The following is a 24525-nucleotide window of genomic DNA, read 5'->3' on the forward strand; positions in this document are numbered from 1 at the left end:
CAAATCTTATAAGGAGATGACACTTTGGAAATGGAAAAATATTTTATAAATATATCCAATTTTTTAAAATAAACTTTTCCTGAAGATTCTGATTCTATCGAGAAAAAGAATTGTGAAATCACTGATGTGTATTTCTAGAAACAAGCTAACTAGTCATTTAGTTCAAAAGTCCCTTATTATAAATGAAGGAACTTACATGTCTGATCCTTCATTTATTAATGAAACTATTGACTGGAAGTACAGTTGAGAAAGAATTCACAAACTGAATACACAAACCTTTTTACAAGAGCCCTCACAAAAATAGAATGCAAATTACTTATATTTACTAAAATTTCATTAAGATTTGGAACTTGGGGCCTCCTCTGGTGCCACAGGCGGTTGAGTGCAGTGCTGTGAGGCTACCTACAGCCTCTACAGCATCAGTTTGATTCCGGCTGGCTGGCTGGCGAGGGTCCCACATGGTGAGCAGACCTCTCCTGTCTCGCCCACTGCTCCCCTCAGCAGTGTATTTCAGTCAGTCAGTCCGCCTGTTCTGTTCCCCACTCTGTCTCTGGTGAATCCTTGCACCCTCCTGCGCATCTGGACTGTAGCCTGGTTCTTATAAAAATAAGTAGATAAATCTTTAAAAAAAAAAAAACATTAGGGACCTGGTCCTGTGAATTAACAGGCTTCACCTGTTATAGCTGGGACTGTGCTTATAGAAATGGGTGTGTTGTGACATGGAAGAAAGAACTCAGGATTTATAATTGAACATTTGGTTTCTGGTTCTGCATCTGCCTGTCTGTGTAATGGGAATAATTGAAGAGAAAAAGTGTGTGTGCGTGTATGGGGGGGCCGGAGGTTGTTAGGGTATATAAGAGGAATCTCTGTGATTTCTGTTCAATTTTGTGTGTGTGTGTGTGAACCTAAAACTCCTCTAAAAAGGTAATAAAAGAAACTTCAGTGACTGCCAGGGACTAGGGAGGATAAACAGTAGAGGGCAGTGAAACTATTCTGTATAACCCTGGAATTATGGGTATGTGTTATATGTTTGTCAAAACCCATGTAGCACCAGTGGTGAGCCCTAAAGTAAGCCATGAACTTTGGGTGATTATGATGTGTCAATGTACATTAATCAGCTATAAAAATGTTCTATTTTGGTGCAGGAATTTGATAGGAGAGGAGGCTTTAGGTAATTGGCACAAGGAGTTTGTGGGAGTTCTCTTTATCTTCTCAATTTTGCTGTAAACTGATCTAAAAATTGTTTACTTTTTAAAAGGGAAAAAGTGGGAAAGAACAGATAAACTTTCTTCTTCTTCTTTGTATATTCAAAAGAGGACATGGGCCTCTATTTATAAAAAATAATGTTTCCATCACATGGTAGGATTCTATTTCTTTTGTGGGAAAGAGTTGAAAACTTTCGTTTGAGTACAACTTAGATTAAATATGACCCCAAATACTTAATTGAACTCGGCAAATGATTTCACTTTGAAGCTTATATATTTTAATCATTTAAATGTTTAAAATACTTTAGAAGACTATTTTAATCAACTTGATAAAAATAATAAAATGACTGATCCTTTTGGATTTCATTCTACTTTATAGCTTCTATACTTTCTGTAGTTATGATGACACACTTGATAAATGGGTTTGTAATAATCATTTGTTTTAATATTAATATTCACTTTCATCTTTAATGATACATTTATTAAATAAGGGAGAATTTCAGAACTTCCCACATTTTGAGAAGCAAAATGAGGTGATGATTCAGCCTTTGCCTTTAATATCTCATCATGTTACCAGAGCAAGTCAAGTATGCCAATAAAATACAGTCTCTGTGCTGTAATAGAACAGTCCTACATTCAAAATCCTAGAGAGAGAGAGATGCAAACAAACAGAAGTAATGTTTTCTTCTTCTGAATAAGCAGGGATATTTTGGACTTTAGACTGGTAAGTACATAAATTTGTTTTCCTTATTATTAAAAAGTGTACACCTTTTAAAGAATGGAGACTTACCTTATTTTTCAAAAGCATCAAACAGGGTGATTTGCCCAGATAGACCTATACATGAAAAAAATGATACAGATAGATTGCTTTCCCATTATGCATGATCTAAGGAAGATGCACAAAAACTGGTTTCTTTTCATTTGAGAATGCTGAATAGGACACAGTAGTATCAAAGGAAAACATTCGTCCAAATATCAGGAGATGGTAAACTTTCTCTGTAAGGAGCTAGCTGGTAAATTTGCAAATTATTGCAGATGCCCTCTCTATTGCATGCCCACATGCCCTTTCTATTGCATCTTCTTCCTTAGTTTTCGTTCTTTCTCCCCTCCAGTCCTTCTTATTTATTTATTTATTTATTTATTTATTTATTTATTTATTTGCAGGTCTTTAAAACTGAGAAAAATGTCTCCGCTTGAAGGCAATACAGAAACAGGTCAGGGGTCCATATTTGGTCCATCAACACTAGTTTGCCTCCTATGCTGCTGGTGAAAATAAAAAAGAGAAGCAAAGAAAGATCTCGGATAGTAGCATTCCATGTTCTTTATGAAAACAACAAAAGAGGATGCTCTAGAGCCACACAGTTGGAAAAGATAAATGGGCTCATCTCTTTCAAAAAGAACCTGAAAACTGGGGGCCTCCCTGGTGGCCTAGGGGTTAAATGTAGCACTATCACCGTGATGGCCTGAGTTCGATCCCAGCCAGGGAGCTGACCCACATATGGTGCAGAAGACCTCTTCTTTTTTGCCTGCTGCTCCACTTAGTAGTGAATTTCAGTAGATCCACCTGTTCTGCTCCCCACTCTGTCTCTGGTGAATCCTCTCACCCCCTGCTTCTCTGGCCTGCACCCCAGTTCTTCTATACAAAAATAAATAAAATCTTTTAAAAAGAAGAAATTGAAATCTCATTTAACTTAAAAAATAAAAAATAAGAAAGATGTGGGTCTGCTACTCCTAGGTAGCCTATTCAGCCACCATTTTGTCACCTAAACAAGGTCAAAGTGACCCGGCCAGTTAGAAACAGTGGCCAACCCTTAAGCCCTTCAAATCAAACAAGAGCACAAAGCTGGATCACACTGGGAAGGTTATGCATCACAAGGTATGTCCTGAATGCCCGGAGGGCTGAGGACCCATGCATGACATGTGCATCAGGAGGTATGTCTGGAACGCCCAGGGGGCTGAAGAACGATGCATAACACATACTCCCGACTTATACATCACGAGGTATGACCGGGAATGCTTGGGGGGCCTAGGACCAATGTATGACAAGGGACCCCAGAAGCTGATCAGTGGAGCACCTTGTTGATAAGATTAGAACCATGGCTGGGGATTAGGGTGTATCATCAAGTAGATTAGAAGTGCCTGGAGGGCAGACTCACAATCCCCAATCTTCTATACCCTCCCCCTTTCTTTAATCTCCTTACAATCAATTATGTGTGTCAATAAAAGGACCAGGATTTTGCTCTTCAGCAGCGTCCTGCATTGTGCAGCCTACTCCACGACTCCCGTTTGTCAGCGTGGTGTTGTCCAATGCAACAGAAAGAGTTGCATCTTATGCAAATTAAATATAGGAAAAAGGAGAATAAGGAACACCAGAAACACCAGAACATCCGGAGAGAAGTCGGGGGTGGGGGTGGCGGGGGCGGGTGGGGAGAGAGAAGAGAGAGAGAGAGAGAGAGAGAGAGAGAGAGGTGTTGAATACTGATTTCAACTGACTAGTAATATGAACATAGGAAAGTAATATTTCCTCTCAAGTGTCTTATATTTTAGGAAAGCTCTCTGGTTTTGTAATAGATGTAATTGTTTACTGACTTAATTATCTTCTTTCTAGTATTTGTCTCAGAGAGAATCTCCTCCTTTGAAGACTTTCAATGATTTGGAGTATACATTAAGGTGGTAAGTGTTTATTTTGTGAGGAATTTTATTGAATAGAACATAGCAGGAGCAATATTTGTACATTCTAAAGTTAGAATAAATTAATTGTGCTTTTAATAAGCAAATTATATGGATGAGATGGATATTATTTCTTACTCATTGTTGTTTTTATCAAATCTCAGGAGGTGATTAAATTGACCGAAATTTATCAGATTTATCATTTATTTGAAAGATGACCTTTTCTCAACTACCTAGTGCACTTAATCCATTATACGAATGTACACCATTCCGGGAGGAGAGGATTTCCATTTTTCTAATATTACCCTTCTTGCAATCAATGCTATTCTCAAGAGGATTTTTGTTTCATGGACTAGATGTTCTTTGTAAATTCTCAACATGACCTAATATAAAAATCAATGCATCTTTAGGTAAGTTCATTTCTATTATTAGATCTCACTGTAGCTTCATGCTAACGTGTTTCGAAATATAAGCAGCACCCTACCACGGGGTATAGCTTTTTCCTGGTAATGCATTAAATTTCATTACGGTAAAAACCATTATAACAACAATAAAACCCACCACAGGTTTTTTTTTTTTTTTAAAATCTCAGCTCCAGCTGATTGCCAACAAAGTGCTTTGATGTTCTCATTAGAATATTAGTCTTAATTAAGTAAAAAAGTATCTTTTCCCAGGTTATCTCTGTGATTTCTTCCCTCTCCCACCCATCCTGCTAAAGGGACCAATTTTCTGTTTAGCAAGAACTAAATGAAGCACGTACTGTAACACTCCATTGAGAGGTAAACAAGTTTTCTAGAATCCCAAGGCCTAAAAAGAAGCCACCTACTGCACACAGTATTGCTTTCATGGAAAATAACATAAGCCCTTCATTTCATGGAGTAAAAAATTGTAATAAAATCTGTGTTCTGCATTTTCATAAGAGAACCTACTCAAGTTAAAGAAAATGTGTCAAAGGAAGTCCTGGAGCATTTGCTGTCTATTTACTTTAGTCTGATTCTGAAGAAGGTGATTAATTTATCCTGCAACTTGGTTTTGCTAGCCATAATAATGAGAACATTCCAGCACAAGGAAAGAATTTAGACAGTGCTTGAAGTGGTCGTAGAAGGATTTTCCTTGAACTGCAAATTTTCTAGAATCTATAGTACAGAGAACATTTAAGGGATTGTGTTTTTTATTACTCTTACTCTTCTATCAAAATGGCATTTTTGTAATTTGCATATGTTTTTGAAGGTGTGTGACTTTCTCTTGATCACCCATATTTTTCATTATCTGCTAAGAAAAACCACTTTTAGAATTGAGACTTAATTATGAATTGGATTGAAATAACTATTTTTTGTTTTTAAGTTTGACTTAGCAAGAAAGAGATACTTTTGAAGCAAAACCATTATTATACATATTGGGGAGCAGCATGAGTTAGACACCTGGGGGACTTTGGGTCTGATGAGGGTGCCAGTCAAAGAGATCCTCCCATGGAAATTTGGAAAGTGTTATAGAGGCACTTACTGGACACAACAGAGAAAATAAATCTTTAAAAATTCGTGGTAAAATTTCAATATTTATATTGAAGTATTTTAGAACATTAGACATGCTCAAAATAACTTCATATACAATAGTCTTTAAAGACAAGCAAGTAATTGTCTACCAATTTGGATAATAAGCATGCTTGTGTTCTTCAATTAGGATTGATTAGTATTTTAGGCCACTGTTTTAAAATATATTTTTTCATTGGCTAGTGTGCTGTTAATATTTTGTATAATGTCATCTTGAATATTAAAAGCTTAGGTATGCAAAATGTGCTTTAAATTTCCATTATGGGTTGCTATGAGAAACTTTATCTTTTGATTTTTGTTGTTCAAGGGCAAAGTACTCTGAAAAGTATAACCATTATGGTAATCACTCATGTGAGAAATGATATTTTATTTTTTATCCTTCAAAATGGCTGTCCAAACTAAGGAGGAACTTCTTCATGGTTGTCAACAGAAGATAGTGAGTCTTGTTAGGAAGTGGAGCGAAAGTGCAAAGAAACTCAAGATCTTCATTAGTTCTCGTTTTAAGAAACCATTCTCTAAGAAGTAGTGGAGCCTGAAGTCATTGTTCCTTTTGTATTCTTTCCCAGTTTTGTATCACAGTGGGCTAGCAAAATTTCCAGTATGTTGCAATTTGTCTTGACCCTCATGAACAGATAAATGATAATAGGAAAGATGATTGAAATCTATCACAAATTTATAAAACACGAACACTTGAGGACTCTATAACCTATACAATGAGAGACCAAGATACTTCAGTCTCTTTCTACTTGAGGGAAGCTATTACTCAGTGGAAAGATGTTATTCAGTGGAATAGGCATTCAGAGCTAAATGATTCCATTTCTCACCAGCCAATTACCAGTATTATGACCTTGGGAAAGACTCAACATTTTGGAGCTCCATTGCTGTAAGGGTCAAGTGAAGGGATTTCTCAGGTGACTTTCCATTGCTGCACATTCTGTGAATGTTTTTTATTTGAGGAAAGGTGACATTTTTAGTTTATGTAATTCACATAAAGAAATATATAGACATCGACTAAAACAATTTTTTTACATATCTCTTCTGGACTCTCCAGAGATGAATTTAAGAGATTAAGGAGAGAAAAGCAAGAAGAAAATCAGCATTGTTCAGTAACACATCTCTCAATGTCAAAGAATTACTTAACATTTGAAGATAGTTTCCAAGATTCCTCACTGGTCATGGAATGTTATTAAATTCATCACTTCCAGAAAAATAATGACATTTATGCTAATCAATGTTCCTTGTTCAATTCCTGGACAAAAATCTTAGCTCTTTAAGAACAGATTCTCCTAATTCTGTTTTGCAATTGCAGTAAGGAATCTCAGGATTTATCTCTACTGATGCACGCCAGCAGTATGTGGCCTTTTCTTGAACCCATCAGAGTTGTGACTTTTCTTTGAACTCTTGGCTGCTTGGTGCTACTGACCTTGTTGCTCGTTTATAACTTGGGTGCCATTTATCACTCCAGACTTACAGATATTGTTGTGGAAAGAGACTGAATGCAATCATTCATGCCATTGCCTCTCTCGAGTGGTGCCTTCCAGCTTCCTTCATTACAGGATAACTGATAGGGAGAGATTAGTGACAAAGCTGTAATTCTATTGAGGGATTGTGATGTAACTGTATCATAAACCATGAAGTGATACTCAAGAGGTTTGAGATCACGAGTGCTGAGATTAAGTTACAGCAGCCACCGTCAATCTCTGTCAATATGTGTTTTGTGATGGTTTGTAATCTGCCTGTAAAATATTAGCTACCTGTAGAAAATACTTTTTCCCCTAGTATTGACTTTATTATATAGCTTCTGCAATTTCAGAGCTTAAAAGAAATATTGATTTTTATTTTACAAATATATACAGGCGTGTTAGAGACCACTGAGAAGACTTTCTCTTTGATTTAAAAATACGTGTTTTAGCTTTGTGAAACTTTTTGCAAGTTTCTCATATATCTCTTGAAATAATTAGATTTTAATACTTTGAAACTGAACTTTTTATGCATGTGTGAAATTTAAAAAATGGTTTAATGAGGTAAACTTGCATAGTACAAAGAACAATTTTAAAGTATACAATTCCAGGTATTTAGTACATTCATAATGTAGTGCAACCACCATTGTCATCTAGTTTTAAAACAATTCCATCACCCCAAGGTAAAACCCCATATATTCAATCAGTTGTTTCTCTCAGCTCTCCCTCTCTTCCTATTCTCCTTACCCCTGCTGTCATAGATGACATTTTCAATGTCAAAATAAATTGTTTTGATATTTAATTTACTTAAACTTGGAAGGAATTAAAACAATTTATTTTGAGTGATTCATATAATTTCCATTAGCTTGTGCCTTTAGCAGCATCTTTCTAAGTCACTTTTGGAGAAAAGCTTGTCCAGGTAACACAAGTGTGCAGGGTTTATGAATAAGCATTATTTATTAAGTGTCTCCAAAAAACTGGTCATCTAGTATACAGAGATTTTTTTTCATGTAATATTTATTAGAAACCTTTTGTATGTTATAAACTCTTTGTCTAGAGCCAGGGTAGGCAGCAGTTCCTAAATTATTTTTCATATTTTTCCTAGAGCATCCTGAGTTTACTGTTGAGAACTACACTTTGTCAAATAAAGTGTGGGCTTAATTATTCCATTGTTAGGAAATAGGATAGAAACAGGCAATTTTTACTAATGTTTAAAAATGTGAATCAGACTTATAAAGCTATACTGATAGCATATTCTTAGATATAGCAAAGGCCTAAGATCAGGATTTCTGGAATTTCTTTTGGTAAGTAAATTCAGTGGTCAGTATTTTAAAACATATTTATATTGAATATATTATCTGTATTCCTGTCAATAATCCTAAAAGCTAGGTGATATTGTAATATTATAGATGGATACATTTAAGCACAAGGAAAAATTATTTAACTTTAGCTATATGAAAATATCTTTTTTGGGGATTAAGTGATTTGCTGAATATCTCACAGTTATAAATGGTAGGCTAATGATTTGAAATTGGATGTCTGTGCCTCCAAATCCCATAATCTCTCCTTCTACTCAGCAACATGGCTTTGTATACGCTTGAGCTGGGCCCTTAGCGTTCAAAGCTATAAATATGAAGAAACTAGATGATCTCTAAGGTATCTTCTAGTTTAAAATTCTGCTGCGTAAATCCAGGACTATTTCTTAGTCTGTCTAAATCTTTTGTTAAAGAAAAAAAAAACAACAAAGAAATTTCATATCCATATATCAGGAATCCTAGTAAAAATGTTGAAATACATTTCCAAATAAATGAACAATTATGACAGTTGACCTTTATATAAAGTTCCCAGAACTTAGAATGAATTACAGAATCAAGGGAGGAACTTTGCTCTACTTTTATAAATACAGTTAAGACCAATGTAAATACATGACTTGCCTTAAACACTAAGGTTTCTTAGACATGTATTGAGCTTGCAAATTGGGTGTGTGTGTGTGTTTGCTTTCATTTGGCCCCCCTGTTTCATAAATAAAGGAGTCACTTATGGAGCCTGGGTCTCTATCCAGGTGGGAAGAGAGGATATCAAAATAAGTCCACCACCTTTAAATCAGCTCATTTGTTATTTTATTAGAGAGGAGATTATAGTGAATAGATTTAGTCAAATCTCAACAGAATAAATAAATTTTTTTCTCCTACGTTTAAAATATTTCTTGCTTCTTTGTAAAGACCAATCAGGAGCCTTGCTGGTGGCACAAGGTGCTAACTGTCAGCACTATGAAGCTATCCAATAGCCACTACAGAAGGAGTTTGATCCCCAGCCAGGGTGGTAACCCACATGGTGCACTAGACCTCTCTTGTCAGCAGTATATTTCAGTCAGTCTTCCTGTTCTGCTCCCCATTCTGTCTCTGGTGAATCCTCTCACCCTCTTGCACCTCTGGCTTGCATCCCAGCTCTTGTATCATAAATAACTAAATCTTTAAAAAAAAAAAAAGACCAGCCATTGATTCTTACCTTTTTTCTAAACACATGCATATCAATAAAATTCTCTAATTTCCTTTTTTTCTAATTATGATAAAACTTAACAGAACTGTGTCATATGTATAATACCACTTAAACAGATTTTTTTGTGATTTCTATTGTTATGTTACTACAAAATACTTCTGTTCTCTTTAAAATTTCTAATAAATATCATATTAAATATGGTTCTAAGATATAGTGTCCCTATCTCTCCCTCACTTTTTACCCTGAATTTCTAGTATCATTTCTCAGTCTTGAGCAAGCTTTCCAAAACACACAGTAAGTTTCTGCACTACTTTATCTTCATAAGAAAGAATCCACATGTATTTAGATGAAGGAACCGAAAGCTGAGAGTACATGGAGGAAAAATTTTTGGTAAGTTAGGTTGTTGTAGGTTAGCTGCCTACAATAGAAATTGGAATAAACTCTTAGATTGAATTCCTTCAGCATTTATAGGTACTACAAAATAACAGATCTCAGACATTTCTTTAAAACTTTGGATTTTATCATTACATTTGACATTTATAGTTAGTATGTTATTTTTCAGGAAAAAGAACGGAAGTTTCGTAACTTTCCCCCCAAATACTCTTAATATTTTGATAGTCATTTGTTTTCGAGTCTTTCTTCTTTTGAGTCATCTTTGTCTTTGATTGTTAACTAAAGTAATTCAGCTAAAAATTTTTCATTGTTAATTTCTGTGCATAAAGTGTAAATAGTCTTTGAAATCACTGTCTAAAACTTCATTAAATCCCGTATCTTTTATAAAATTTATCATTTCACTTAACAATCAATTTCCACTTTCAGGCTTTTATGACTCTAGGTAGAAACCTAAGTGACTACTTCCATTAAGTGTGATGGGCAGGAATGGAGGCTAGCTGCAGGTGGAAAGAAGGTTTTGAGTAGAGTCTAACTTTTGTCATAATTTTAGAAACGTGCTTACTCATTTATGTGGCTTTATGACAGTGGCAGGTTAAAACATAAATATCCAAATGTCCTAAACCCTTTTTAAACAACATCACCTTCTGAAAAGTAACAATGGTGCGTGTAACAATTTATTCTTTGTATTTGAATATTCCTAATAAAATTGTTTATCTTCTTGGCTAGCTCACCACCACCCAGATTAAGCGTTTGATTCCACTTGTGAGTCCACCCTAACTTATCCCTCTTCTATCTCCCCAAAAAGAAATATCAGAACTGACTATACAGTTGGGACCACTAATAACGAGTTCTTGAATGTGCCTTTGGGTTCACAGTTGACCGACCATAGAATCTGTCAAGCGCTCCAGGTAGGTGGTCCTGGGTATGAACCAAGTGGACTTTCTGTCCAGGTGTGGGCTGTACTGTCACTCAGCAGTACCTGAATATCTATGAAACCCTGTAGGTATATGTGGCTTGTTCTGATATAGGGAATCTCTGCACGGGGAATCTTTGCAAGCACTCATAAAATCTGAATGATTTATCCAAAGCAAACACTAAGATATTTCCCACTCTGATCCACCCTATGTGATCTGGGCATATAACAGGCTGCCTTGCTCTTTTTTAGAGGATGTTCATGGAAGCTGTCATGACTTATTTTTACAAAGATTAATTTTTCTCAGAGGGAACAATTGTAACTGGTGATAGGTGCTATTTTTCTGACCAAGGACTCAACATAAAATTAATTAGAGCAACATATACAATAACTATGAAAGTCTACAGTGATGTAAACTTGAAATATCTTGCTTGACAGAATAGAAGAGGGAAAAATACACTGAACATATCAGTTATATAAATAAAACTTTTACTATAGATTTGGTGAAAAACAAAGAGCTAGTTGTGATAAGCACATAATAAATCACTGCTTTATATACTTTCTTAGAAATTAGAAAGCATTCTTTGATTTTATTTTCATCTGGCTTTAAGAACTGTCCAGGGAAATTAGAATCATTACTTTATTTTTCTTTCCACACATTTTTCTGTAGCAAGCAGATGTATTTTACAAAAATAACCTACAGTTTCTTTTATTTTGCCAAGTCACTGTATCATTTACTATTGAGTGAGACTTCCAAGGCTGTGAAAATTAAATAGGAATAGTGGTGAAATTTGCCAAAAGCTGTTAGTTGATGGACAATAAGGGTCTCACATAAAAATATTCAGGGGAGATCCTTGCAGCAAATTTTCAGGTTTTATAATGGTGGCAATGTCAGTATTGTTCCTGGCATATTCAGATTGCCAGATCACTTTCTGGAGATTGTGATTGAAGGAGGCTACCAGGATAGGCCTTTCCTGAGGGCTGGACTTTTACTGCCACTCCCCCTTCTTAGCAGTTGAATATCTTGGCACCAGGTCACTATTTACCCCCTTCAAAATCTTGGGGTAAGACTGACCTTATGATCCCTCGAGATGAAGAGAGCAGGGCTCTTGTCCTTTCACTGCCATACCTTCTTGAAAGTTCGATTATACTTCTGGTCTAGCCTAAGAAAATGTATGTTCAGTTAAACACATTCATCCCAGAGAAGGGATTGGTGGACAGAAAATGAAATGGGGGAGGATGAGCTAGCTTCAGAGATCATTTAATATGTTAAACCACCAACATACGGGAAAAAATCAAGTGTGAAAAGAGAAGCCTAATGTGAACAGTGCACTAGGTTAGAATTCAGAAGGACAAAATAGGGCATGTATTTTAAAATGCTTCCTGTGACTTTTTAAAAAGATTTATTTGTTTATGCATACAAAAGCTGGGGAACAGGCCAGAGATATGAGGGGTGAGAGGATTCACCAGAGATAGTGGGGAACAGAACAGGTGGATCTACTGAAATACACTGCTGAGGGGAGCAGCAGGTGAGACAGGAGAGGTCTGCTGTGCCATGTGGGTCAGCTCCCTGGCCAGGGATGGAACTTGCGCTGCAATGGATGCCAAAGCTTCATAGTGCTGATGCTTAACCCATTCTGCCACCAAGGAGGCCCCTTCCTCTCATTTTTATGTGGCTATTGACAGTAAGTGATTCATTTAAAACGTTACTTCAGAGACCTAGATGAGAGCTGATGTGACCTGGGCAAGGGAGGAAGCAGTGGAGCTGGTGAGATGCGGTTGAAGTTTGGATTTATTTGTAAAGGTAGAATCAATAAGACTTGCTGAAAGAAAGAACATAAAAGAATAAGAAATCTTAGGTGATTTTCAGGTTTGAGGTGTGAAACCCCTAGAAAAGGTGAAAATAGGATGAGGAAGGCAGAATGCAGAGCATTGGAATAATAGTAAGTCTGCTTTTATACACTGTCTGAAATGAATAATCAATAGTCAACTGCAACGTCAAGTACACAACTGGATAAGGACTCTGTGGTGGAGAGATGAGCTGGAGATTTAAATTTATTTAATATATAGCTGATATTTAAAGCTTTAAGACTGAATGAGTGGGTGCAGAAAGGGAGTGGACACAGAAAAGAGATAGAGTCTCATAATTGAGCACTGAGTGTACCGTCACTTGGAGCTTGCTTGGAAAAGAGTTATCAACCAAGGGAATGGAGGGGGAATAGCCATTGTGACTCTTTATTCTAAAAGGAAGTGAAGAAAGTGTGGTATAAAGAGAGGAGTGATCAAACTACTGTCAGCCATAGCCATATATTATGGATCCATCACATATAATGAAGCCTGAGAATCAACAAATTGATTTAGCATCGCACACATTCCTGGTGACTTAAAGGTATGGTTTTAATGCAGTGGTAGTTGTGGGAAAAGTCAAAATGGAGTAAATTCTAAAATGAGAAGAGAAATTGGAAACAATGAATATAAATCTTTTTTTTTTAAGTGTTTTTTTTTTTTTTTTAAGGATTTATTTATTTATTTACACAAGCACTAGGTACAGTCAGAAAGCATGGGAGGGTGAGAGCATTCACCAGACCCAGAGCGGGGAGCAGAACAGGCAGAAGGACCGAAGTACACTGCTGAGGGGAGCAGCGGGCGCGGCAGGAGAGGTCTGCAAGCCATGTGGGACCCTCACCGGCAGCCGGGATCTAACTGGCGCTGCAGAGGCTGCAGGCAGCTTCGCAGCCCAGGGCTCAACCGCTGCGCCACTGAGGAGGCCCTATAAATCCTTTTTTGAGGTGATTTGCTATCAAGAAAAGTGGAAATGAAATGGTGGTAAGAAGGGATTGTGTGAGTAGGAGCGGTTTTATTTTCAATTTTTTTCTAAGATTGGAGAAATGATAGTTTCTATGTTGTCTGAATATTCAAAAGGAAATATTACTAATGTAGAAGTGGTGAAATTTTGCTCTTTAATATAGTTGTAACTTCCTTTCACTTAGTATAAAGACGTGATTTCTGAGTTTCTTGAATAAATCAATTTTGAGTCTCTTGACAGAATTTTCAGTTTTTAGTAGGAAAAACTAAAGCAGTGGTTCTTAATTTTATCTGCTCAGTAGAATCATGTGGTGACTTTAGAAACACTCAATGCCCAAGTCCCCCGCAGTTAAATGAGTCTATCTGATTCATCCCCTAGAGTTTCAAAAGCTCGGTAGGGGATTAAAATCTAAACTAGATTTGAGAACTATAGTAGAACAACTAGAAAATAATAGTGAACATTATAAAGGCAATAAGGGATAGATTTTTCTTTTTTCTATTTTTTTTAAACTGAGTCTCAGCCTTGTAGATGTAAAAGCAAGACCATTGCTTCATTGAACTATCTGCCTCGTAGTATGTCCTGATTCATTTAACTCCAAAAGATAATCTAACAGAAAATATTTGTTTTCATTATGGTAGATGTCAAGATAATACTGCTGAATTTTGCAGATCTGTGAAAGAAAAGGACAAGTAAAAAGTAAAATTTTCTGGATGGTCTATTTTTTAGTAGGGAAATTAAATTAAAAGATCTTAGATTCCTTGGGAAAAAAGGAGAAACAAATTCATAATCTAAATGGGTTCCCAGTGGAAATGTTTTTTCTAATCTTAAACAATTATGAAAATATATTGGTACCATAATCGGTGCAGAGTTAACTACATTGTTTTGGAAGACCTCACTTACAAAGTATTTGCCCCAGGGTTTTTCATTTATCCTCTTTTGCAAAAATGTTAAAAACCTAGACTCAAACCTTGGTCTTCCGACTCTGAAGTCTATACTATTTACATCACTGTTGACTACTATTCTTAACTAAGTGCCAATTGAGGATGTAGGAATTTATAAATTATAATAAAATCCCTTGACTTCTCAGTTATTAAATGATTTGGGTATTCTTAATTCAAGATTCATAATCATAAAAAATTCTCCACATTTCACAAAAATTAATAGGTCCTAACTTAAAAAATCACAAGGGTACCTTGACTCTCATCTGGCCCAAGGATGGGGTAATAGTGAAGTTGTTAGGTTTCGGCTGGCTTGGAGGAATATATTTATGATTGAATTTTTCAAACTCTGAAAATCAACACTAACAGTTTTGTGTAACTTTTCTTCATTTTCTAGTGAATGATTTTTTTCTCTCTGGCCCTATCCATTTCAATAGTGCTGTGACACCTTTTCTCTATAATGCTCAGTCATTCTTTTATTTTCTCTACCTCTTCTCCATTTCTTTTTCTTTCTTTTGCCCAGTTTCCATTTTCCTGGAGACAATATTCTGATCCTATATGTTTTCTGTTGAGCAGAATGAATCAACTGGGACTAAACAGCATATATAAAAGGATATATAAACAATATAAAGTAACAGTGCATGGTATATAATTAAGGGAGGTTATTATATGAAATTTTTATCCATTTTATAAAATAGATGTATATGATATATGCTTTTAAAGTTTACATACAGCTGTAGATAGCTTATATGTGCATGTATGTATATATTATACAAAGTTTTTATGGCGATGTATACATATACATGCATACATATATAATATAAAATATACCTTTATATTTACAAGGAGTAGAAAACATTTTACTGGGAGTTATAGTATAAAGTTAAAGGCCACTAGAGTAATGAGTGTTAAGGACTTGATAAAATTGCATGGAATTATTTTGAATAGCATATTTTAAAAACTTAACCAAGCATGGGTCATAAGCCAGGGTTTATGACTATTTTCCTCATGGTGATTATTTGGTTTAAAATTTTTGTGGTGGCAGAATTTGGCCTTGTGGACATTTGCTATAATGTTCATTCATATTAAGTATATTCAGCTTGGAGTGGGTTCAGTTCACAGAACAATCTGGCCCTCAGGAAAGAGATGAAATGAGGGAGTTTTTTTCTATTCATACCTAAGCACATAGGCAGCATTTTCCCCTGGGAGTTGTCTTTTACCTTTTTCTCCATATACTCTAGTTCACAAGATTTATTTTGACGGTCATTTTCCTTGTGAAAATCTTCTGTAACTGTAATTCATGTATCAACTTACTAATAATAAATATTCAGCATGAAAAAGCTAGAAACTTTTTTGTATGAGTGAATGAGAGTGTTGCCTACATTGCTTTTGGAATTAAATGTTTCATTCTTTCCTTACCTTTACCTTTCTTTTCTAGTATGGTTATAGGAATAAAGGTGAAAAGTATTAACTTATTATTTTATTTTTAAAGATTTATTTATGTATGCATGCAAGAACTGGGGCACAGGCCAGAGGTGTGGAGGATGAGAGGATTCACCAGAGACAGAGTGGGAAACAGAACAGGCAGAATGACTGAAATACACTGTTGAGGGGAGCAGCGGGTGAGACAGGAGAGGTCTGCTGCACCATGTGGGGAGGTCTGTATTGCCATGTGGGTAGCTCCCTGGCCGGCTGGGGATCGAACTCGTGCTGCAGAGGCTGCAGGCAGCCTCACAGTGCTGTGCTTAACCCCTTGCGCCACCAGGGAGGCCCGACTTATTATTTTAGATTTGAGAAGTCCCTACAGAATTTTGTCTAAGAAGGGTTAAAAGCTCTATATGCTAAATAATTACTCTATGTGCCATTTGGCTTATTTTTAAAGTTGCATTAGCATTAATCAGAAAGTTGCTGAGAACTTACTCTCAGGATGAAAGAATTAGAATATAATATAGTTTCTACAATGTAAAGTTTACAGTCTGGGGTGAATTAATTTTATCCAAATTAGATGTTAGAGAATTAAATGATAAGGAAATATTACTGTATAGATATTTATGTTTGTATACCCCTCATTACCCCTAACCTGCCATTTGGCACTTATCTTATAAGTTCCTTGAACATATGCTGCCAGTGAATAAGTATAGCCATTACTACATTGGGGAACTCAGAAACTTTGTTGGGAAAGTGAACTTCTTGTGCCCTTGAGACTCAGTTAACATGGATAAACCACAGAAATGAAAAGTGAGAATAGCAAGTACCTCAGTGATCCAATGTTAAGAATTTAGAGTCCACAGCCATGAACACAATATAAGTGGAAACATCAGAACTGGGATGCTGTGTCTGACTAAATGCTCCTTTAAGAACTGTTGTTGAATCTCTTGAAATTCACCCAAATCGTCTGTTATCAAGTACCCCCAAGAAAGGCCACAACAAATGCAGCCAGTCACAGAGCCACACCAACCATAGAGTCACAAAAGTGATTGTAAAATTTCATACTAATATATATATTTTACAAAATCTATGTAACTATTTCAATTATATACAAGTAGTTCAATCTTAGATGACAGAAGGTAAATTATATTTTTACTCCACTTGGGAAGTTTCCAGATGCATTACAACATACCTTTAAGACTATGTAAGCTCCATCCCTTGTTCTGTAACCCCATGTACAGACAAAAAAGAAAATGGGTCATTCACTTCATTGCAAGATGGTGTTTATTGTAGTACTTAAATTCAAATTGGTACAGTACACTTTTAAAAGTCTATTTGGTTCATAAATCATGTCCTATCCATTTTATTGGCTGTGTTTTCACTCTGGATTTCAGAGAACCCAGAGATATTTGGATGATTCACCTAATCTTCAATAATCTGCACTTTGAATGAGCTCATCCATCACAGGGGATGCCCTTTAGAAATTGTATTGACTCACACCTATCTATATGACGCTTTCTTTGTAAGTCATCACTAACATTTTTAAGAGGTTTTAATTTTTTATGAACTGTTTTTTTAGTGGCCATCGAGGATTTCAAATAAGGTAGGGAGAACAGATGAGATACAATGTGATTCTCAGGGTTAAGAAATAAAACAGATGCTTTCTAAGGTTCTGTCTACCAGCCAAATCATGAGAGACTGAATCCTTTCAAAATGTTTCTGAAATTAAGTACTCAAGTAGTGTGTTGTATTTTCCTGTCACAGCCCTCATTGCATTTAATGTGCCGGCCCGATAATTGTTAGCCTCTCACAAGAGACTTTATAATCTGTGACTTCAGACTCAGGCCACCTTTTTATTGTTCTATCATTTGCACTTGATACAGTACCAAATTCATTACAGGTAAAAAGCAAATTTTGTTGAATTGATAAGAGATACTTTCAATAGTAGGTAAGATTTCACCTGATATTCCATTTATATATTGGTTAATACATATTATTTGAGCAATGCCATATTTAGTAATTGAAAAGTATGTGCTTTTTCTTCAAAATTATTTCTTGAATGGTCTCAAAGACTCTGAAAATATGTAGTGTCTAGATGACAGAGGTCACTCTACTGTAAGGTGAATTGCTGATTAGAAGGTCTGCCTAGGTAAGAACTTCTCGGACCCTTTTTGACACCTGCAGGATTTGCACTTCATAATATATACAAGATAGTCCATATGTACTATTTAAATTTATTTATCTAAAAATAAAAATATATTTCACTAATATTTAGCATTAAGGGTGATAGAACAACATACATTCAATTTACAAATATGTATGATATATCGGGAAAGCATTTCATTCTTTTGTATGACAAATACAAGTATGCTATTTTAAAGCCTTTAAATAGAAAGAATAACTATAAGAAAGAAAAAATCAAAATCAACAAATAACTATGAACTAGAGACACACTATGGGGGGTGGTGGGGGGGGAAAGGAGGGATTGGGGTCAAAATAAGGGGGTTGCAATTGTGTGGGAATTATAAAAATAAAATGAAAAAGAAAAAGAAAAAAATAGTACCTACATTACTAATTTTTTGTAAGGATTAAATGATGTACTTAAAAAAAAATAAAGCCTTTCGATAGGATTTTATGAGACTTTCATCAACACATCTTCAGAACACAACAAGGATGGGCCATGCTATTATAAATGGTGATGCTTCATGAATACACTTCTTTTCATTGGCATAAGCCAGATGATGTCAACCATACATTTAAAATCTGCATATATTCTAAGAGAAATTTTAGGGTCACACTGTAGGAAAATTCCGCAACTTTAAGAAATGACAGATATGCTGGGAAACTACATAGAATTGCGGTACCTACAATATAAGTGAAGTAAAATAAATAGGAATGAAAAAGAGATTCTCTATTAAAACTCTGAAAACGTCCCTAAATCAGTGTTGGTGAGCATGTGACAACATGGGGGGTTGTAGTGGGAGAGTCTACTGCAGAATTCATGAACAGAACCCATCAGAATGCTGTGGGAACACGGAGATGACTGTTGCAAAGGCAACAGTGGATCCTGGAAGATGGGAAAATATTATCTTCCAGTGGAGAGGGAAAATAATTGTTAATCTAGAATTGTATAGCACTGGATCTTTAAAGAAATAAAAAGTACTTCTGCAGACAAAAAAAAAAAAAAAAAGGAGAGCATTTGACATGAGTACCTACACTGAAATTGAACTAATTTCATGCAAGGAATAGTGGTAAGCAAAGAAAAAGAGAAAAATTTTTGTGATTTTAAACAGACATTTAGAATATGAAGTATTACAACCTATCCAGACAATGGGGTAAAATCAGGAGAAATTATTAGAAACAACAAGTTCAGAAATAACTGATTAGTTTTAAGGCATTCTGAGATTCTTTACTCAGGAATGCATAAAGTATAAATTGATTGACTTTAATGTATAAGTGGAATGCAACTTAAAATGTTAAATTTTCTAAGAAAAAAGCTAGTAGAATAGAAGCTGACTGTGTAAACACCAAAATGTGGAGGAAAAACACTAGAATTTTAAATGGAAGTTTTAACTATTTAGTTATACATGCAAAATTATAATACTGACAGTAGAGGGCAGGGTATCCCTGAAACTCTCCATAACTTCTTGAAATTGCAAAGCACAGCAAATGTTATTCTTGAAATCCTATGTTTCATGAGTTGAGCCAGAGATCAGAGATATTAAGTTTTAAACAATATGGATGACACAATTTACTTATTGTTAAAAACAAAATCCTGGGCCTCCCCAGTGGCGGCGCAATGGGTTGAGCACCGTGCTGTGAAGCTGTCCCCAGCCTCTGCAGTGTGGGTTCAATTCCCGGCCGGCCAGGGAGAAACCCACATGGCATGGCAGACCTCTCCTGTCTTGCCCGCTGCTCCCCTCAGCAGTGTCCTTGGTCCGTCTGCCTGTTCTGCTTCCCACTCTGGTGAATTCTCTCACCCTCCCATGCCTCTGGCCTGTACCCCAGTTCTTGTATAAATAAATGAATCTTTAAAAACAAACAAAAAAAAAACAAACAAGCAAAAGAAATCCTGATATGGCCCATGTATATTAAAACATGATTTCCAGGCAAGGAAGTGTCATATTTTTATTAGTCTTTGGATTAGGGTAACAATTGGATTTATCTAATATTTTTTTTAAAGATTATTTATGCATACAAGAGCTGGGGTGCAAGCTGGGGGTGGGGGTAGGGGGAGATGAAAGGATTCACCAGAGACAGAGTGGGGAACAGAACAGGCAGAATGACGAAATACACTGCTGAGGGGAGCAGCAGGCGAGACAAGAGAGGTCTGCCATGCCATGTGGGATTCTCGCTGACTGGCCGGGATCAATCCTGCGCTGCAGAGGCTGCGGACAGCTTCACAGAGCCGCGCTCAACCGCCTGTGCCACCTGGGAGGCCAGAGAGCCCTGTTTTCTAAGGTTGTAGATTATCCCTAAATAGTGGCTAGCATAGTTTCTGGGTGAGATTCTCTGGTTATATGTGTTCCTATCCTGTAAATAACTTAAAAATACTTCCATATTCTGAATCCCTTACTAAATCTTTATGGTTGAGTGCAGACAAAACTTGACCCAATGCAGAATTATTGGTGCTTTGGCAGTGGGAGTAGTGTGGTAACATACATCTGAGAATGTGTGAGCCTATTCCCCTAAATCATAGTGTTGTAAACCAAGCTACCTCAATAAAAATGATGCATTTAAAAAATACCTGATCTCATATCCTATTAACATATAGGAACATATCGTGTTAACGTATAGGGAACAGTTCAATGCTTGTTTCTGAATAAATGAGATGTTTGAGGTTGCTGCCATCTTTATGTTAATTGTTCAAATGAAAATGTCAAAGTACAAAGTATATGTGAATTTTGGCATTTTCAAATTAATCACTTAGGAGAGCCTAGGTTATCCTATAGTGACCTAAAATACCAGTGACTGATGGGAACAAAATTTTATTCTTTCTCGGTGTGTGCTTGGGCTTATGGATTGTTTCAGTGGTCCATGCTGTCTGCACTCTGCACTACAGGTTGATGAAATGCCCTTATCTGGAATATTCTGGATTTATAGAATATGAAAAAATAACCTGGCAAACCACATAATGACTTAAAATTTTTGCTTGGAAGTGATTCCTATAACAAGTTATTTGACAAGGCTGACATTAGTGGAGTGGGGATTATAATGCTCCCTGAGAGATGGGCTGTAAATCGAAAATAACACAACCTATGCACTATAGTTGTGATATTTGTGGATAGTCAAAACATTAATCAATATGTGTGAATTAGTTATTATACATAACTTGTATTCTATAAATGCTATTGCTATTTAGTCTTCAGTCCCTGGGAAAGTGTTGAAAATCTGGTAGGCTCTATTTAGAAATATTAATCTCTAATGGCAAGGACAAATGTAAAAGGCCCTAAATATGAATTGATAATAGGATTATGGGTTTATTTGCTTTGTCATAACAATGGATTGAGAACATTCTGAACCTTGGGTCTCTTCTGTGTTTCTGGTGAAAAGGGTTATAAATCTGTGAAAAAAAGAGAAAGTAAAGATATTTTTCATTTTAAAAATACTATTTCTTAGAAGATTATCTTAATGAATATAGCATTTTAAATTTACAAGCTAACTTCATGACTTTTATCATCCAACTTTGACAATAACCCTGACATGTTAATGTCACGGTGATGGTATTTCCTATAAAAGACACAGATTTAAGAAAATTGGTTCAAAGTAATATAACTGACATATTAATGTTATGACTGAGAGTGTAAATTTTGTGACTCTTCTTTCTCCTGCTCATAGATCATGTGACTTTTTCAATTGTATTTGGAATCTTATATAATCTTGATTCATTCTAGATATGCCTCTCAGATTCTGTTGGAGAGCTATTAAAAGAATCAACTAATTGAATCAATCTCTTGTTTACTTTCCACACTGCTTTATAAATACAAGAAAAATTTTAATAAGGTATATGTTCCTCACAATTTTGAATTTTAAGCAACTGAAAAATGGGTACAGAGTATTATTATACCTAGACAAATTCACTAAATAATAATAATTTTGAAAATATGAAAAAATATAGATAGCTCTGCAAATTGAACCAAATTTCAGGTTTGAGCATTTATCCTGAAATAATGGTGCAAATTCCACATTCTCTTAGTGGGGCTACCTACCTTATTTATGCCCTCTGGCATTCAAATTATTTTGCCCATCCAATCACAGTAAGTGACAATTTAAGATATCTGATCAGTTTCTTTAAAATAGGTCTGTATTATGAGCCTCAAGAATGTTGCAGAATGAGTGAAACTAGACTATGAAAAGAAAACCATATTTATTTTATCTTTTCTCATTGTAGACCAGGTTGAGTTATAAAAGGCACATATTTGATTTGAACATTGCTTGGCTACATTCTAGATTAGAGGTTGATAACCAATGACCAGTGTCACTGCCTGATTTGGTGACACAGCCACAGTCACTCATTCAAGTATTATCGATAGTGTGTTAGCCATGAGCACCTTAGTCAAATTGTCACTGAGATTTTTATGATAATCATTTCCAACATTTCCTCTCTGGCCTTCTAAGTTAAAATTTACTGAACTGTGTTCTAGATGCATATGTTGGCCAAGAGACTTACATTTCTGTGCCTCACTTTTCTAATTATAAAATGTGAAAAATAATAATCTCTACCAAACTGGGTTTATGTGAGAATTCAATGAGTCACTCTGTAGGAAAATTCACACAGTGATAGGATGGAGAATAAGTGCATCCTAAGACTGATGAAACCCTAAGCATATCCAGAAAACACAAAATTACATATATTTTCCCTCACAAAGGACCTGGGGAAAAAAATTTTGTGAAAGAGTGTATCTCTGGTTCTGTTTGGTCAAAGATCTGGATTTTTTTTTTCGTTGTTTCATTTCTACTGAGAGCTTTTCTGTGTGTAATTCTAGCCTCCTGCAAACCTGTTCCAGGCTGTCACTTCTTATAACTTGCCCTTCTTTATTATTTGTGGAAAATTCTCCATGTCTACATCTGGAATTGCTCAAAGATCACTGTAAGTATTGAGTCTTTATTAATGGTTTGTTCCCCTCCAAAATGCTTTCCAAAATGCCTGCAGCCAGAGACTTCGACCTACGAAATGGCTTTGCTCTCTGTTTTCAAGGACCTCCCAGTTTTGCTCATATTTTTTTTCAGTGGAGAAGAGAAAGATTTTAACCTGCTTGCTATTAGGCATAAAGTGTTTTCATGAGTTAAAACAAGCTTTTTGTTGGGTAAAAATACTTATGGCCAGTGTGTTTAAATGCTCCAGATTGGAGGACAGCTAGGGGGTCTCTTTTCTAATTTGTGGGTCTTACATCAGGTGAACTGCAAAACAAAGACATTTCTTGAGCTTGGTGATTTCCAATAATTTCTTAATCTATTGTTTTTCAGATTGCAACTAAAGTATGAACAAATCTTAGGAAATTTAGCAAATGTAAAAGAATATGAAAGGTATTTAAAAATTAACTCCAATCCTTTCCCACAGTTGTAGCACTTCCTGATATATAAATATTTTTTTCCTCTGTATATGTTATGTAAATTATAATTTTGTAGTAATATATCATGTCAATAGCATGCTTAATTGTATCCTGTATCTTGTTTTACTTGACAGTCCTATGCATAGTTTTCCATGCCATTAATTTCTGCAATATAGTATTTTAGTCTGTGGAAGTGTCATAATTTACTTAAATATGCTCATATTAGACACTTAAGGAGAGAACAAATTGTTACAACTTTTCTAGAGGGTAATTTATAAGTACAATGCAAGATATAAAATATAGATACTCTTTAATACAAGGAATTACATTTCTAAGAATTTGCTATAATGAAATTAATAGAGCAAACTCACTCAAATAAATATACTGAAATGGTCATGTTAAAGTATATAATATAGTCAAAATAATTTTGCAGCCTAAATGTCCATCAGTCAAAGATTACATTATTTGTGGTGCATGCTTCTAGGGGAATTCAATGTGATTAAAAGTAAAACTCTTCATTTTTATTTATATACATTGAATTGTTTGTTATTTGAAGTGACTTAGAGAACATTTAAAAGTGGTTTAAGAGATCCTACTTTGGTAAACACATATATTAATACAAAAGTTGGAAAAATTTACTTCATAATACCAACTCCAGGGCCTCCCCGGTGGCGCAGCGGTTGAGCGCTGGGTTGCGAAGCTGCCCGCAGCCTCTGCAGCACCGGTTCAATCCCCGGCTGTTCCCCGGCCACCAGAGGAGGGTCCCACATGGCGCGCAGATCTCTCCTGCTGCCCGCTGCTCCCCTCAACAATGTGCTTCGGTCCTTCTGCCTGTTCTGCTCCCTGCTCTGGCGCTGGTGAATTCTCTCACCCTCCCGCACTTCTGACTATACCCAGTGCTTGTATAAATAAATAAATAAAAATAAATCTTTAAAAAACAAAAAATACCAACTCCAGTTATCACTGAGTACGATTTTGTGGGTGATTGTTTCTTCTTAATTTTTTGTTTGTAATGATGGGCAGTGATCTGTGGTTACTTTTGTGATCAGAAAAGAAAAAATGCTAATTTCAAAAAGAAAAAAAGGATTAAGTATGAGACTCTATCAATAG

The sequence above is a fragment of the Talpa europaea genome (assembly GCF_964194135.1).
Source record: "Talpa europaea genome assembly, chromosome: 4".
NCBI lineage: Eukaryota > Metazoa > Chordata > Mammalia > Eulipotyphla > Talpidae > Talpa > Talpa europaea.